Source organism: Adiantum capillus-veneris, chromosome 18 (genome assembly GCF_014529385.1).
Source record: "Adiantum capillus-veneris isolate H3 chromosome 18, ASM1452938v2, whole genome shotgun sequence".
Taxonomy (NCBI): domain Eukaryota; kingdom Viridiplantae; phylum Streptophyta; class Polypodiopsida; order Polypodiales; family Pteridaceae; genus Adiantum; species Adiantum capillus-veneris.
The window spans coordinates 71,102,940-71,117,719 of record NC_140948.1 but is presented as its reverse complement, the minus strand read 5'-3'; positions in this window follow the sequence as shown (position 1 = coordinate 71,117,719).

Sequence of the window (14,780 nt, the reverse complement as noted above, 5' to 3'; positions counted from 1 at the left end):
TCCACTCCTCTCCTCTTGGACTCTGGAAATAATAGCTAGGGAGAAATCCTCCCTTAAATAAAACACACTTTGCACATCATGTAAGAAGATATAGGTCCTGTCTCCAATCCTGAAGTCAGGCACAGCAGGCAACATCATCTGAGCATGCTTCTCAGTGAAGTTACTGACATCCAATGGAAGTTTGATTTCTGTGGTTTTAACAGAGAGCATCTTACTTCTTTGTACTTCAATTGCCTCAACCTCAAGGTCGACTGCGTCTTCAACCTCCTTGACTTCTTGCATATGAGTTGTCTCCTCGCATTCCTCATCTGGTGCTGCATCCTGCTCCTCTAACACCTCATCAGGATTCTGCATGAGGAATCCAAACAGGCTGTTCAGGTAAATCATAAAGCCAAAGGCTTCCTGAATGAGTTTGCATTCTTTTTGATGCAAAGGGCAGGCTGAATGTCGGCAAGAGGGTGGTAATTCCCTATACTTCTTCACTCCCTGTCCCTTTCCACCACAGTCATTTAAATGCACAAGAGTCATGTTAGGCAGAACAACCCTTCCTACCTGCACCATCACTTCAAACTTATCTCTGTAGGCCTGCAAGAAATTACTGTGCTGAGCTAACAGGTCTTCAATGTCAAACTTTGGATTAAACATAGAATGAACTAGATCATACTTGTCCCCAGCACCACAAGATGCTGCAAAATCAAACAGCCTCTCATCAGTTGCAGCTGGGTCTTCCAGAGAAGACACATCCTCTTTTTCTTTACATTTAGTTGTACAGGGACTACTTTCTAGCACATCTGCATCATCTGAGAAGTCTATATTTCTCTTTCTTGTATTTTTCTTCAGAAGTACTCTACAGGGCACCACACCCTTGTAGGGTGAGGGATCCTCTTGCCCTGGTGACCTCTCTGATTGATCTTCACCAATCGACTTTTCTTCAGATATGTCCTGACAAAAGTCAACAGTTCTTTTGGCAGATACATTAAGCAACTGAGCCTGCAAGGGTTGAAATCCTGGCACAAGCTCTGGATCTGGTTTCAGCCTCTTCTGCCTATTGGACCTTAATCCTGTTCATCAAGAAACATGACAAGCCAAAACCATGAGGAAACATGACAACTCTGCCAAAACCAAACCATCATGATCTCTCTCTCTCCTGATAGATATAAATATATATATAAATATATATAAATAAATAAATATATATATATATAAATAAATGAATAAATAAATAAATAAATAAAGAAATAAATAAATATATATATATATCTGTCTCTCACCAAAGCACAAACAAAAACACACCTAGTCTCTATCTCTCTCTCTCTCTCTGTCTCTCTCTCTCTTTCTCTCTCTCCAAAGAACACTAAAAAATACACACAGCCTCTCTCTCTCTCTCTCTCTCTCTCTCTCTCTCTCTCTCCACACAACACTAAAAAATGCACACAGCCTCTCTCTCTCTCTCTCTCTCTCTCTCTCTCTCTCTCTCTCTCTCTCTCTCTCTCTCTTTGTATTTTTCTATTTGACTAAAGGCGCGCAAGGAAGGAAAAGTGCCTTTTGCAAACCTCTCCGCGCGCCTTAAGTACAACTGAGAGAGCAATAACAATACTAACGGCGCGCGGAGAGAGTTGCAAAAGGCACTTTTCCTTCCTCGCGCGCCTTTAGTCAAATAGAAAAATGCAGAGACAGAGAGAGGGAGAGAGAGAGAGAGAGGCTGTGTCTGTGCGTATGTGTGTCTGTGTCTCTGTCTATGGAACTATGGGTATTGAGGTGTGTGTGTTGAACAACACACACACACACACACACACACACACACATACACAAACACACAATTTGTACCTACTGTTGGAAATACAGAGAGAAAGAGTGAGAGATCACCTTTTTTTGGTGGGGTTTGCAGGAACTCAAAGGGAGGTGTCTTCTCCATTGGTTTTCTGTGTGTCAAGCTGACTCTGTCTTTCTCCCTCCCTCTCTCTCTCTCTCTCTCTCTCTCTCTTTCTGAGAGTAAGGACTCCCTCTTTCTATCTCTCTCTCAATCTGTGTCTCTCCCTCTCTCTATCTCTGTGACAATTTGATCACTCTTTCTCTCCCTCTGTCTCTCTAAGACTCTCTCTCTCTCTCTCTCTCTCTCTCTCTATTGTTCTCTCTCTTTGTCTATCTCAAAATCACACTTATAACGGATACACACGGCGGCGCCCCACGTGTCACTATAAATTATAATATATTTGCATGTTGTCGCACATGCGGTCATTATTGAGACCGTATACTTTTTGTACGCCATATAAAGCGGTCAAGAGAGAGAAAAAACACACCTCGTGAAAGAGAGAGAGAGAGAGAGAGAGAGAGAGAGAGAGAGAGAGAGAGAGAGAGAGAGAGAGAGAGAGAGAGAGAGAGAGTGCAAGAGCCGTCGCCTGCGTCTCCGACAGCAAGGCCACACATCGACATAACGAAGGTTTGCTTCTCCCCCTGCCTTTGCCTAAATCTCTCTATCTCTGTTTCTGTCCACCACACACACACACACACACACACACACTCACAACCACACTAACAAACACACAGACACACATCTTTAAAATACAAACACACACACACAGACACACACATACACACCCACACACTCACAAACACAGACACACACACACACACACACACACACACACACACACACACACACACACACACACACACACACACACTCACAAACACACTCACTTACACACAGACACACATCTTTAAAATACACACACACACACACATTCTCTCTCTCTCTCTCTCTCTCTCTCTCTCTCTCTCTCTCTCTCTCTACCAAAGGCGCGCGTAGAGAGCCACACCCGTAGTGCATGTCTCTATGCGCGCCGTTAGTACTGTCCATTGACTAGAGAGAGAGAGAGAGAGAGAGAGAGAGAGAGAGAGAGAGAGAGAGTATGTGTGTATTATTTCCCCTATACTAACGGCGCGCGGAGGTGCTTGTTGAGGTTAAAAAGTGCTCCGTGCGCGCCTTTAGTAATGTGGACTCTCTCTCTCTCTCTCTAGTTATATATGCTAAGCTATAGAAAGGGGAGAGAGAGAGAGAGAGAGAGAGAGAGAGTAAGAGAGAGAGAGAGAGAGAGAGAGAGAGAGATTCATAGAAAGAGAAAAGGGGATTGAGACTCTTCTTTTGGTGTACAGTAAGATGGCTAGAACAAAAGCCACTGCAAGGAAGGCAGGCAAGGGTCCAGGATTAGCATCGAAAGCAAGTGGCAGATCTGCAACCCCAAAGAAAAGAGTTGGAAAACCAAATAAAATTCTGAAAGGGCCAAGGATGAAGAAGCTGCAAACGTGCATGGGACTTTTCAGAGAAATCAGAAAGGCACAGAAATGTGTAGATTTATGCATACCAAAGCTGCCCTTCCAGAGGATGGTGAGGTCCATATGTGATGAAGCTACCTGAGGCACCAAAAGGTGGAAGGTGGTGGCATTAATGGCTCTACAGGAAGCAGCAGAGGACTTCCTACTGGAGTACTTCAGTGACATGACCATTGTTGCAGCCCATGCCCACAGGGTTACTATAATGGACAAAGATAGTGAGACATTGAAAAGAATAAGGTGGAGGTATGACAAACTGCTGGTCCCCAATGTCTGCAAGGATAAGAAAATGAGAGAAATTTTGTTATACCCCCCGGAGCTAGTGCCTCAGCTCACAGTTGTAGATGTCACACATGATGTGAATACAAGGGCAAGGGCAGAGACTATTGCTCGCCAAACAGAGGAAATGAGGGAAGCAGAGCTTAAGGAGAAAGCAAAAGTAGCAGTGGAGTCCCAGAAACAAACAGAGTGCAATGTGACCCTGTCTATAGAGGCAATGAATCAAGAAACTCTACTTTCAATGAAGAATGGTTTTCTTGCAGAGATACCATTTGTAGATGGAACCAAAAAGCTAGCTCTGGAAAAAGTGGACATCGATTTATTGCAGAATCCAGATGCTCAGAGTTCAGACACAATTATCTATGCTTGTCTTAAGTAAGTGTTACTATCTTGCTAGCTTTGAAAACTTAGATAATAGGTTTGCTAACTCAGGTAGAGTCTCTTCAGCCTGATCAAAAGTCAACTCCCACTGCACACTCACACAGAGGTGTTTCTCCTTGATCCACAAATGTCTGTAATTATTAGACAAAAGAACAGTCCATCTGGGACCTTTGAGAGCTGGTTTCTCCACTGTGCTATGCTGGAAGTTACTGTGATCATCTTCCCATATGAGAACAACCATCACTGGAGTCTCATATGCCTTGATGTTGACCAACCAGCAGTGTGGGTGTTCAATTCAATAAAAGGAACCCACCCTGAAATTAGGCTGTAAGTGTTTTGTATCAGAAAGTGTTTCTTATAGATATCCATGTAAATTTGAAGCCTCATGCTAACATCTTGACATTGCTTTGTGCAGTTGTATAAAGAGGTTGTTGCTTGCCTATGGCAAGCTATGTGGAAGGTATGAACTATACAAGGCCCCAATCAAAGAAGTACCTGTCCCAAATCAAACCGATGGGAATTCTTGCGGTTGGAGATGTCTTCTCCATGCAGAATATGTCCTGCAAAGCTACTTTGCATTAAAACCTTTCATGACTAAGGTACCCATTTGGCAATGCATTCAGTTAGTTTTGGTTTAGTCTATAAAAGAATTCTCACCATGTGGTCTTTCAATTTTGCAGAGTGCTTTAAAAAACTACACATATGATTATTTGCAAAGATACCGGGTAAGTTTAATACAACACCTGCTTACTATGTCTAGCCCTAGAGAGCTTGAAGATAGCGGCTTGGATGAGCGCACTATTGATCTTACAAAACATGACGTGCCACCACGAAAAACCCCTACATCCGATACAGTGGAATCGCATCGGGCCGAGGGTGTCATATCAGCAGAAGATGAAAGAGCCGAGGATGAGGAAAGGACAAATGAGCATATGGAAGCTGCTAAGGTTCAACCGGAGGAGACAATGAAAGAGCCAAGTCAGCCAGTGGAGGAGCCAAAAGAGCCTATGGCTGAAACCCAAGATGAGGAAAGCAGGCCTATAGATGAGCAAAAGGATATGGATGAGGAAAGCAGGCCTAGGGATGAGCAAAATGATATGGATCAGGCAAGGATGTATGAGGCAAGCCGATCAACCTTGAATCAGGCAGAAAGGGCCATGGGGGAGACTCCTGATGAAGATTTGAATGATGACTATGAAGATAAAGCGGAGGAGAGCAACAACGACATGAACACTACAGAGACCCAGTATGGACCCTTGCTACCTGTAGATACGGTTGTTCCGGTAATGTCTATTCAAGTATGGCAAAATATGTTCAGCTTCTAACTACTTATATGTACTTGTCAACTTTTACAGAGGTTGATTATCTTGGACGTCAATGGATTGCTGCTGATGCGGGTGCCTCTCGGTGACAGAGGACCCTTTGAGGATTTGCAAACGTTTCGGATGGGAACTTGTCGAGTCGTGGTTCGTCCAGGAACCAAGGAATTTATTGAGTTTCTTCTTCCACGCTTCAGAGTTGCCATATGGTCTTCAATGCAAAGTCAAAACTTATCGCCACTAGTTGCAATAGTTTGCAGTGTATGCCAAGCTCACACGTCAGATTTTGCCTTTTTGTATGATCAAAGAAAATGCGTTACCGTTGAGGGCCACTACCACCCTAAAAAACCAGGATTACCTCTTTTGTACAAACCGTTTAGCCAAATCGGTGTACCCTTTGATGCAACTAATACACTACTAATTGATGATACTCCTGAAAAGGGAGAACTAAATCCGCCGGGAACAACTATCTCACCACCTTCTTTCGAGGGGCATTCCTTCGATTTTTACCTTGAAGACATTCTGATTCCATACTTACAGAAATTGTATCTCAGTCCATTGTTCATGGACGAGTTTGTACTTTCTAATGAATTAAGATGATTTTTCTATCTGTCTTTGTCTTGTCTAACACACACACACACACACACACACACACACACACACACACACACACACACATATATATATATACATATATATATATATATATATATATATATATATATATAGAGAGAGAGAGAGAGAGAGAGAGATTTGACGTGGTAAAGAAATGTATTTCAAGCACACTTTTTCACAGGGCACAATTGAAAAATGAGATCAATAAACTTCATGTCTTGAAAGTCATTTGTATACACTTGGGTTTACAAGAACATCTGTTACATTGACACTACTTCAATGTAACAGATTGACACTACTACATTGACACTACTTCAACCCGACCATCCAACTCTTTGCACAAAATATCTTTTTCCCTTCGCCGCATCACCTTACGGCCAGCTAAGAAAAAGGAAAAATCTGATAGTTCCTTGTCCATTGACTCTTCAATGATGTCATTTCGCAAATGCTGAAGACTGCATAGCTCCCTTATTGTAACCACCAATAGTAGGCCATGCTCTTTATCAATCACTTCCACATCCACAGTAGGATTATCTTCCAAACCTGCAGAAACCTGGTCCATAGGAATGTACTTACCGTTTAGCATTTGTGATCGCATATACCAAAATGAGAGTAACAGTGATTGGCTTGCAATCATGTACTTGACAACTAGAGTATCAAGCGCGACCTCGCACCGTAAACCAATCTCTTCCTTTGCATACCATCCTTTGTCAAGAAGTTTGTCACAGGATGACTGCTGAAATGACTTGCACATGAACATAGTTTTTGTAACTCTGATGTTCTAACTATGAAACAGCTCTATGAAGAGTGCAGCAGGACAAAAGTTTGCAATTCTAACCAGTTTGGTAGGAATAGAGCTACGTAGAGACCTTTGTATATCCTTGTAGAGCTTACTTCGCATTGCCTCCACCATTGTTTCCTCGGGAACTGGCCAGTCCACAGTGTTCCAATCGGTTGGTAGAGGCACTTTCACCAACATGCCATTCTTATTCCCTGAGCTGATTTGGTAAAAGTGGTCATAAAAAAAGATTCCCTCATCAGCCAATCTTTTGCTGCTCCTCTCTGAGTACTGTAGAGAACCAATATGGGCATGTACAACATGGAAGAGGCCTATTATGCACTCCATAGGTTCCCATTGCTCATAAGAAGAGGGATAAACATCTGCAATATATATAAGAAGAGTTAAACTAAGAGTATCAATAAGTACAAATGACAAATCTAATGCAATTGAGTTGTGAAGAGTGGAGACATTACTCATAACAAGCGGGAGAAACATTGCAAAATATATAAGAAAAGTTATAATGAGAGTATCAGTAAGTTCACATGTCAAGAGTACTTACAATTGCAACGTGGTTGATGTATATCTGATACATTTCCACCGTTTGCTATCACCTCTGGATGGGTAAACACATGCTGAACAAGAACTTCCTTTACAGATCTTTTGCCGATCTCAACTTTGAAATCCAACACCCTGGCCTTCCATGCTGAGCGGTAAACGTTGATACCACTAGACCTCTTGGGTCTTCTTGGTTGCATGAGGACCCATGAACCTTTTTTTATCCTTTGTCCAACCCATTGGTTGTCTGCACTTATTGAAGCTGGTATTGTAATTGAGGATATGCTACTACTTGGCCTTCTAGGCAAAGTGCCGTTGTTGGTTGTTGGTGTGAGAGACAGTAAACACCTGGAGGCTCTTGGGCGAGAAGACGTGGACGCCATAACTCTCAGAGAAAAGCTTTAGTGGAGGGAGATTCACTTTGAAAGCATTCTAATGGAGGGAAAGTGTTTTAAAATTCCAATATCTTGTGCGGGCTTAATGGTCACCCTCCAGTACGTTAATGACCGTAAGAGAATATCAGAAGTGGGACCACACGCAAGCACCTAAAAGCTCGGTAAAAGGAAGGAAATTACTATGCTACAATCCTAGTTTCGTGAAAGTTTTATGCTATTTTCCTATTTTTTGAGTCTTTCCAGGTACTTTCCTACGTAACGTAGCCTTCATGCTCATTGGACGCGCTCTATTTTTCTCTCTCTTCATATGGCCCTCCAAATGACCTCCGAAATTTCCTAATGGTAGTTTGCTAGATTTGAGAGTGATAGATTTGCTAGTGCAAGAGATGGGTCCGTTCTGTAGGTTCACTTATTGAATTGACACCCTGAAAGTGTCTCCTTGCCCCATCGAAGTTTCTTCCCTGAGTATTGACCTTATGCTAGTGCCAGATAGCTATGCTACAAACGTCCGTTGTGGTGACGTTAATATTGTCACTGTTGCTAGCGATAGTGATCCTTAGTTGGTGAGTGACCTAGTCGTAGCTTTTACTTTAGAGACCTTCGATTTTGATTTCCGTTCCATTTACACTTTAGCAGTCTGGCAACTAGACACGAGGTTTAGTTCTTGGTAGAAACTAGACGTTGGGGACTTTCTAGGTCTATTCTTGAGAGCTATTCGGAGTTGTGAGTGAGATACAAAATCATTTCATTCTACATTTTCTCCAATTCTTTGAAATTATAGTCCCATCGTCCATTTTTCTTTTAAATTTGTACCATTTGTTGGTTTTTGTTCATAGGATTCATTTCAATACTTGGGAGTTGGTTAGGTAACATCTACAACTATCAAATTGGGCAAAAAGGATCAGGAAAAAGCTGTCAAAACCAAATTTTGGTAGCCAAAACCATAAACTATAAAATTTAAAAAATTTGATAGTTAGAACTCAAAAGGTGATATAAACCGAAAAATAAGTGCAAAAAGGGGTAAACCAAGCCAACGAGAGATGATCTGAAAAGTTTCAAGCCAATTGGTGTAGGAACCTGGATCATGATCCATGACCCCCTGAAGCATATTGAGTAGAAACTAATACCAAAGGGTCCTGTGAGGTTCCGGATCACTAAATATACACTTACGGTGGAAATTGACACAAAAACCTCTTCCAAATCAAGAAATTGAGCAAAAGGCACAAAAACCTTGAAAATTGACCAAAACTAGTACCTTTTTGACTTTTTAGAATCCAAAATTCAAAAATAAGTGAGAATTTAACCTCTATAGAGTGCAAGCATACAACTGACCAAATTTCACATTCAAAACTGGTCAAACATGGATCACGATACATGATCTCCTTGATCATCTGGAGCTGATATTTTAGCAGTGAGTAGCTACCAACGGTGGTGCAACCAAAATTGGTCCGCCCATGGACATGTCAGAAGATGGTGCATGGAGAGTTGGAAGCAGATGTGTGGGTGATCAAAGCTATACTTGATGAAGTTTTCAAAAAGTCCAATTGGGATATGCATGCAATATGTGGCGTTTAGTAGGTCAAAGATGCTTTTCTAACTCAGTTGGTCAGAGAGCTTAAAGAAGGCACATATCGGACAATTGAAAGTTATGGTGGCACAAGCTGGTCAACGATCGTATTGGTCATCACCTCTCTAGGCGAAGAGCTCGTCACCCAGGGACCATTCTTGTGGAGCGGTCTTTGTTTATTTACGACCATGAAGACTTGGAGCTTTGTTTTGATAGCGCTATGGCATGTACGCGGACTTGAATCAGGCGGTCAACCATAAGCAAGACCATTCTCTTGGTTCAAGAGAGAGTAATGGTAAACGTGTGAAGTGGAGCTAAGGATTTTTTTAAATTTTTTTTTCACAGTAAGCTTGGAGTTAACAGGAAAAAAAAAATGAACACTGGCATGAAGGTGGCAGAGCGCTGCAATTGCATGGTAGGCAGGTCGGCCAGTTGTGTGGGGTACGATGCCATCTAGGGTGTGAGAATATTAAAGGCTACATGGAAATCTGAAGGTGAACGCCAGTTGCAGAGGAGGTGACCACTAGCGATATCGCTAGTGGCCAAAGAGGGGGATGCAGAAAGCTGACGGGGATTGGAGGCAGCCAATGGCTTGAGCCTGCAAGTAAGTGAGGCCAGGAGAGGATGGGGACGCTGAGGAGCATCTCGGGACACTACTGTGGAGGGCTAGGAGCCTGTCAAGGATGTGATGCCGTGAGCCAAGGATCAAGGAGAAGGGAAAGTTGCACAAGGAGATGGGTTGTCAAAACCAGAAGGAGAAGGGGTTGAGCAGGACAGAGGAGGCGCACAAGGGCACTGGCCTTGGCTGGCTGATGGGTGTCGAGAGCTAAAGAGAAAAGGGGCGGCCAAGAGAGCCTGTCCAAGTGCAATAAGGGATAGCACGTGGAGCTGGGAAGCAAGTGGGGGGCCACTTGGATATGGGAGGAGAACGATACCTGCAAGAAGGTGGGCTGCAAGCTGTTGGGTACAAAGTCGCCAAGACGGCGAAGGGTGTGGCTGCCACTTGTATAAGAAGGAGGAGAGGAATTGGCTATGTTATCCCACTCCTTTAGTCCTATAAACTCATCGAGTGCTGCACCTAGGAGGGAGTGTTCTCAGAGGGATCCATCATTGTACATTTTTTGCTAATCGAAACAGCTTGAGTCTCCATATGCTCGTTATTTGAGTGATCAATATATATCATATTTTCTCTCCCGCTCTCTTACCTAATGTTATCAGGTATATGTGTCCTTCGGAAGGATGTTGGGTGTAGCTAGGGGTTCTCTCTATGTGGATGCAGTGTGTGTCATAGGGGTGTTGGGGTGTAGGCCAGGTGGCGGTGGGAAACCACCCTTGTACACTTGATTTCTCCTATTCAATATAGGGAGAGAAAGAGGAAGTGTTGACTCTCTCTTTCTTCTCCACTAACCCAAGACAGTGGCTGCCCTGCCTGTGTATCTCCCCCTTCCCCATTTCTCTTCTTCCCCTCTCTTGCATACACTCCGTACACGCACGCGCGTGCTCAACAATTGGTATCAGAGCTACGGCAGCGATTGGTGCGTGCGATGCTTTCCCGGCGATCGACACGGAAGCGATGGAGCTCACCGGATATGGCGGAGCTCGGAGCTCGAACCTGAGCTCGGCAGTGGGAGATCTGAAGCGGATCGACAAGATCTTGGACTCCGGCATGCGCAGCCCCTCTCAAGGAGAGGGAAGCTAGAGAGTCTTGAAGGAATCTTAGCAAGAAACTAGATCTGCAGAGGAGAATTGAGCAGCAGATAGACAATCGGTTGAGCATTGTGAACATTGAACAAAGCTTTTGAGCTCGAGTGCACAGTCCGAGTGATAGGCTATGTGATGCTCGTACAAACGAAGACAAAATCGGGCTGCAGCAGGTTGAGCTGGTGAGCAGGGGAATTAAAGAACTGGAAAATTTGGGTGCTCTTGGGCAGTGACAAGAGGCCTGAGTCGGGAAGGGCTGAGAATTGAAGCAACACATTGCAAGTGAACATTTGTAGGCAGCAGAGCTCACGCGCTAAGCATCTCGGGTAGCGTTGGGCATTCAACAAGCGGCAGCAGACAAGAGCTTTGGAGAGTTGAATTAAGCAAAGCTTTAATCGAAAACATTGGAGCAACCGAGCACATGCAAGCAGCAGGCCTTTTGGTGACGTGTGATACACACACATTTGCAATTGAGCCAATTCGTTAGCACTGGCTGCTTTGAGCTTTTCTGTGAAGCTCCAATCAAGTACGGGAGCAAAGGGGAAATTGAAGCTGAGCTAAGCCAAGCAAATTTGGGCTGCAACGAGGCTTGAAGCAGGTTGAGAAGCAAGGCAGGAGATCTTGTTGTCACACACACACACACACACACACACACGCAGTGTGCAGCTGAGCCTTGCAGCGCGAGTCCGAGCAGTACCGAGTAGGCCCACACACCTGTCCTCATCTCGTCAATTCCTGCAGCATTCGGCAGTGCAGCAAGTAATTAAAAGTTTTTTTAAAAACTTTAAGCCCACACACACTTTGTGTGTGCAAGATCTCGTTCCCACTGTTGAACCCCGAGTTCCCAACAAAGCGAGCTTGACACTGTGCTTGCGAGCGAGCCCAAGCAACAGACAGAGCGAGTGAGCGAGTGAGAAAGAGGGACCAGAGTCTCATCGTCGACATCAGCGATTCTCCGATTTCAACATCGACTTCTTCGACGTCGTCACCCGACTTCGACGTCCACACTCCCGAGTCCGACAAGTTGAGAGCAATCTTTACAGACCAAGCAAGATCTGCGATCGATACCGATACGACTCGGTATTGGCCGCTCGAGCATAGGCGCTCTACGGCTACTCGGCTAGCCACTTCCGCCCGACGGCGGAAGACGACATCGACATCGACACCGCTCATGCGCACTGGCTCGACACTCCTCATTGCGGCGGATCTCCGACATCCGACCTAGACACCGGGCACTTCCCCACACGAGCGTGTTCTCGCAATCGACGACCGTGCTTGCGACATGCACGGGTGAGGTACCTCTATCATAGAGGAATGACACCCGGCATCGGCACCGAGCGCACCGATCGCGCAGTACGACACAGTTTACGGATACGACACCTTTGGCGGCTATTCGACTAGCATATTTCTGCCCGGCGGCAGAAATCGGCACATAGTGACACCGACACGCAGGTTACAGGCTACAGGGGGGTTTCTCAGCCCATTCACTCATAGATTCTCCAGGTTACCAGACACAGCGCTTTCACAGGCGATTTGGCAGTCATTTCGACAACAGATTCTCTGCGGACACATGCGTTGACAGATGCATTTTGTTGTGAGCACACATAGTGCTACTGAGCTCTTTTGAGAGCAGATATCCCTGCAGGGATCACTTTCACTGCATGCAGCAGTTCTTGGCACCTGTTTGAGCGTGATTTTACTCATGTACGTTGAGTTGCGGACACTGCCCACTGTACTACGTGTGGAGCCATTTTTGGCTATTTTGGCAGTTTTTCCTGGCCGTTTTTGAGACTCGGACCGGAAGAGCCCTTTCTAAGACTGTGGCTAGTCCATTTGTGTCTACATTAGCCTTTTGGAGGGTCGATAGCGTGAGGTTTTCTTTGAGCTAGGGTGTGCTCGAATGTTGAGACACCTTTGGTGATACAGGTAGCTGGAGTTCCCCTTTACGGTACCCTCGCCATAGGATATGTATCTGGACGGTTATTTATGCTTTTGACACCGAGTTGGCACTCACATAGTAGTTGTTTTGTGAAGCAGATGCCCATTTATATGGTTGGCACATTTATATGCATTTTGAGTTGAGTTTTGACTCCTCATACAAAGAAGACTCTGCCGGATTTACTTCCCGCGAGTCGTGCCTTCCATAGTTGGCACTTTTGAGTCTATTTCGGTTGAGATTTTACTCCCGATACAAAGGTTACTCTGCCCAAATTTCTATAGCTTCTTGCCATAGTTTGGCACCTCTCAAACCCTCTTATCAGCAATGGCTTCTTCTTCAGAAAAGGAGGAGTATTTCATTCGGAAGTTCGATGGCAGCAACTTCACCATGTGGAAAGAGCGCATGAAAGATGTTTTGATAAACAAAGGCCTCTCAGAACCGTTGAAAGAGCGCGCAGAGGATGATGATTCTACACAAGCTCAATGGGAGCTTTTGGATGCAAAAGCCATGGCTACGATACGTCTACATCTAGCCCAGTTAGTCTTCTTCACTATCATAGCGAAGAAAACAACCAAGGAACTTTGGGATAGCTTATGTTCAGCATGGGAGAGCAAAAGTGCATCCAACAAAGTCTTTCTCATGAAAACGCTTATGAAGCTCAACATGAAAGAAGGTAGCACAGTTTCCAGTCATTTAAATGAGTTCAACTCCTTGTTCAGTCAGCTGACATCTCAGGGCTTTAAGGAGTTTGACGATGAACTCAAGTCTATCTTCTTATTATGCTCTCTACCCAGTTCATGGGATATCTTTTGCACAGCCATTAGCAATTCGGCTCCGAATGGCAAGTTAGAATTTAATGCTGTCACAGATGCGTTGCTCACTGAACAAATTCGTCGTAAATCTCTCGATAATACTAGTCATGGAGATGCATATATGGTTGGCAGTTCAACAAAGCCAAGAGACCGTGACAGGAACAAATACAAAAGCAAAAGTAAAAGTAGAGAGCGGAATCCTCGTAGTCCTAGCAGACACAGGAACCAAAGTAAAGACCGCAATGCCAAAAATGTCGAGTGTTACTATTGCCACAAGAAGGGTCATTACAAAAAGGATTGTTTCACTTTCCTAAGAGATCAGAAAAACATGCAAAAGGATAATTCTGGCAAAGGCAAAAGTATAGTAAAGATTGAGGAGCTCAACATTGTTGAGTCTCCCATGCCTACCACTGCAGTAGAGGATGCTCCTCCTCCAGTGATGCTCATTATGCCCACAAATATTCATGCCAAGGTGACAACAGATGCCTTAGATGTTCTCATTTTCACTTCAGATCTCACCCCAGATGTTTTGGTTGCACAGGATGAGGGTTATGCACAGAATTGGATCCTTGATTCTGGAGCAAGTTTTCATGTCACACCGCATAGAGAGTGGTTTGCATCCATGCATGGAATACTCAAGCTTGGTGATTCCTATGAGCTTGACATTATTGGCATTGGTGATGTGAAACTTCAGATGCATAATGGCACTACTTTTGTGCTGCAGAATGTCAGACATGTGCCCAAGCTTACGAAAAGCTTGCTTTCTATAGGGCAATTGGATGATCTTGGCTACACTACAGTTTTTGGTAATCGTTCTTGGATGATCCGCAAGAACAACCTTATCATGATGAAAGGCAATAAAAATGGATCCCTGTACTCTTTGTTTGTTTTGAGTGTCGACGAACACTCTATCTATGTTGCCGAGCTGCCGTCTCCTGAGTTGTGGCATAGCCGCCTAGGGCATATTAGCCAAAAGGAAATGAAAGCACTTCAACGTTTTGGCTACTTACCTGTGTTAGATTACACGAACTTTCCATTGTGTGAGCATTGTCTATATGGCAAACAAACTAGATTGATATCTTCGCCATTGAATAAGAAACTAG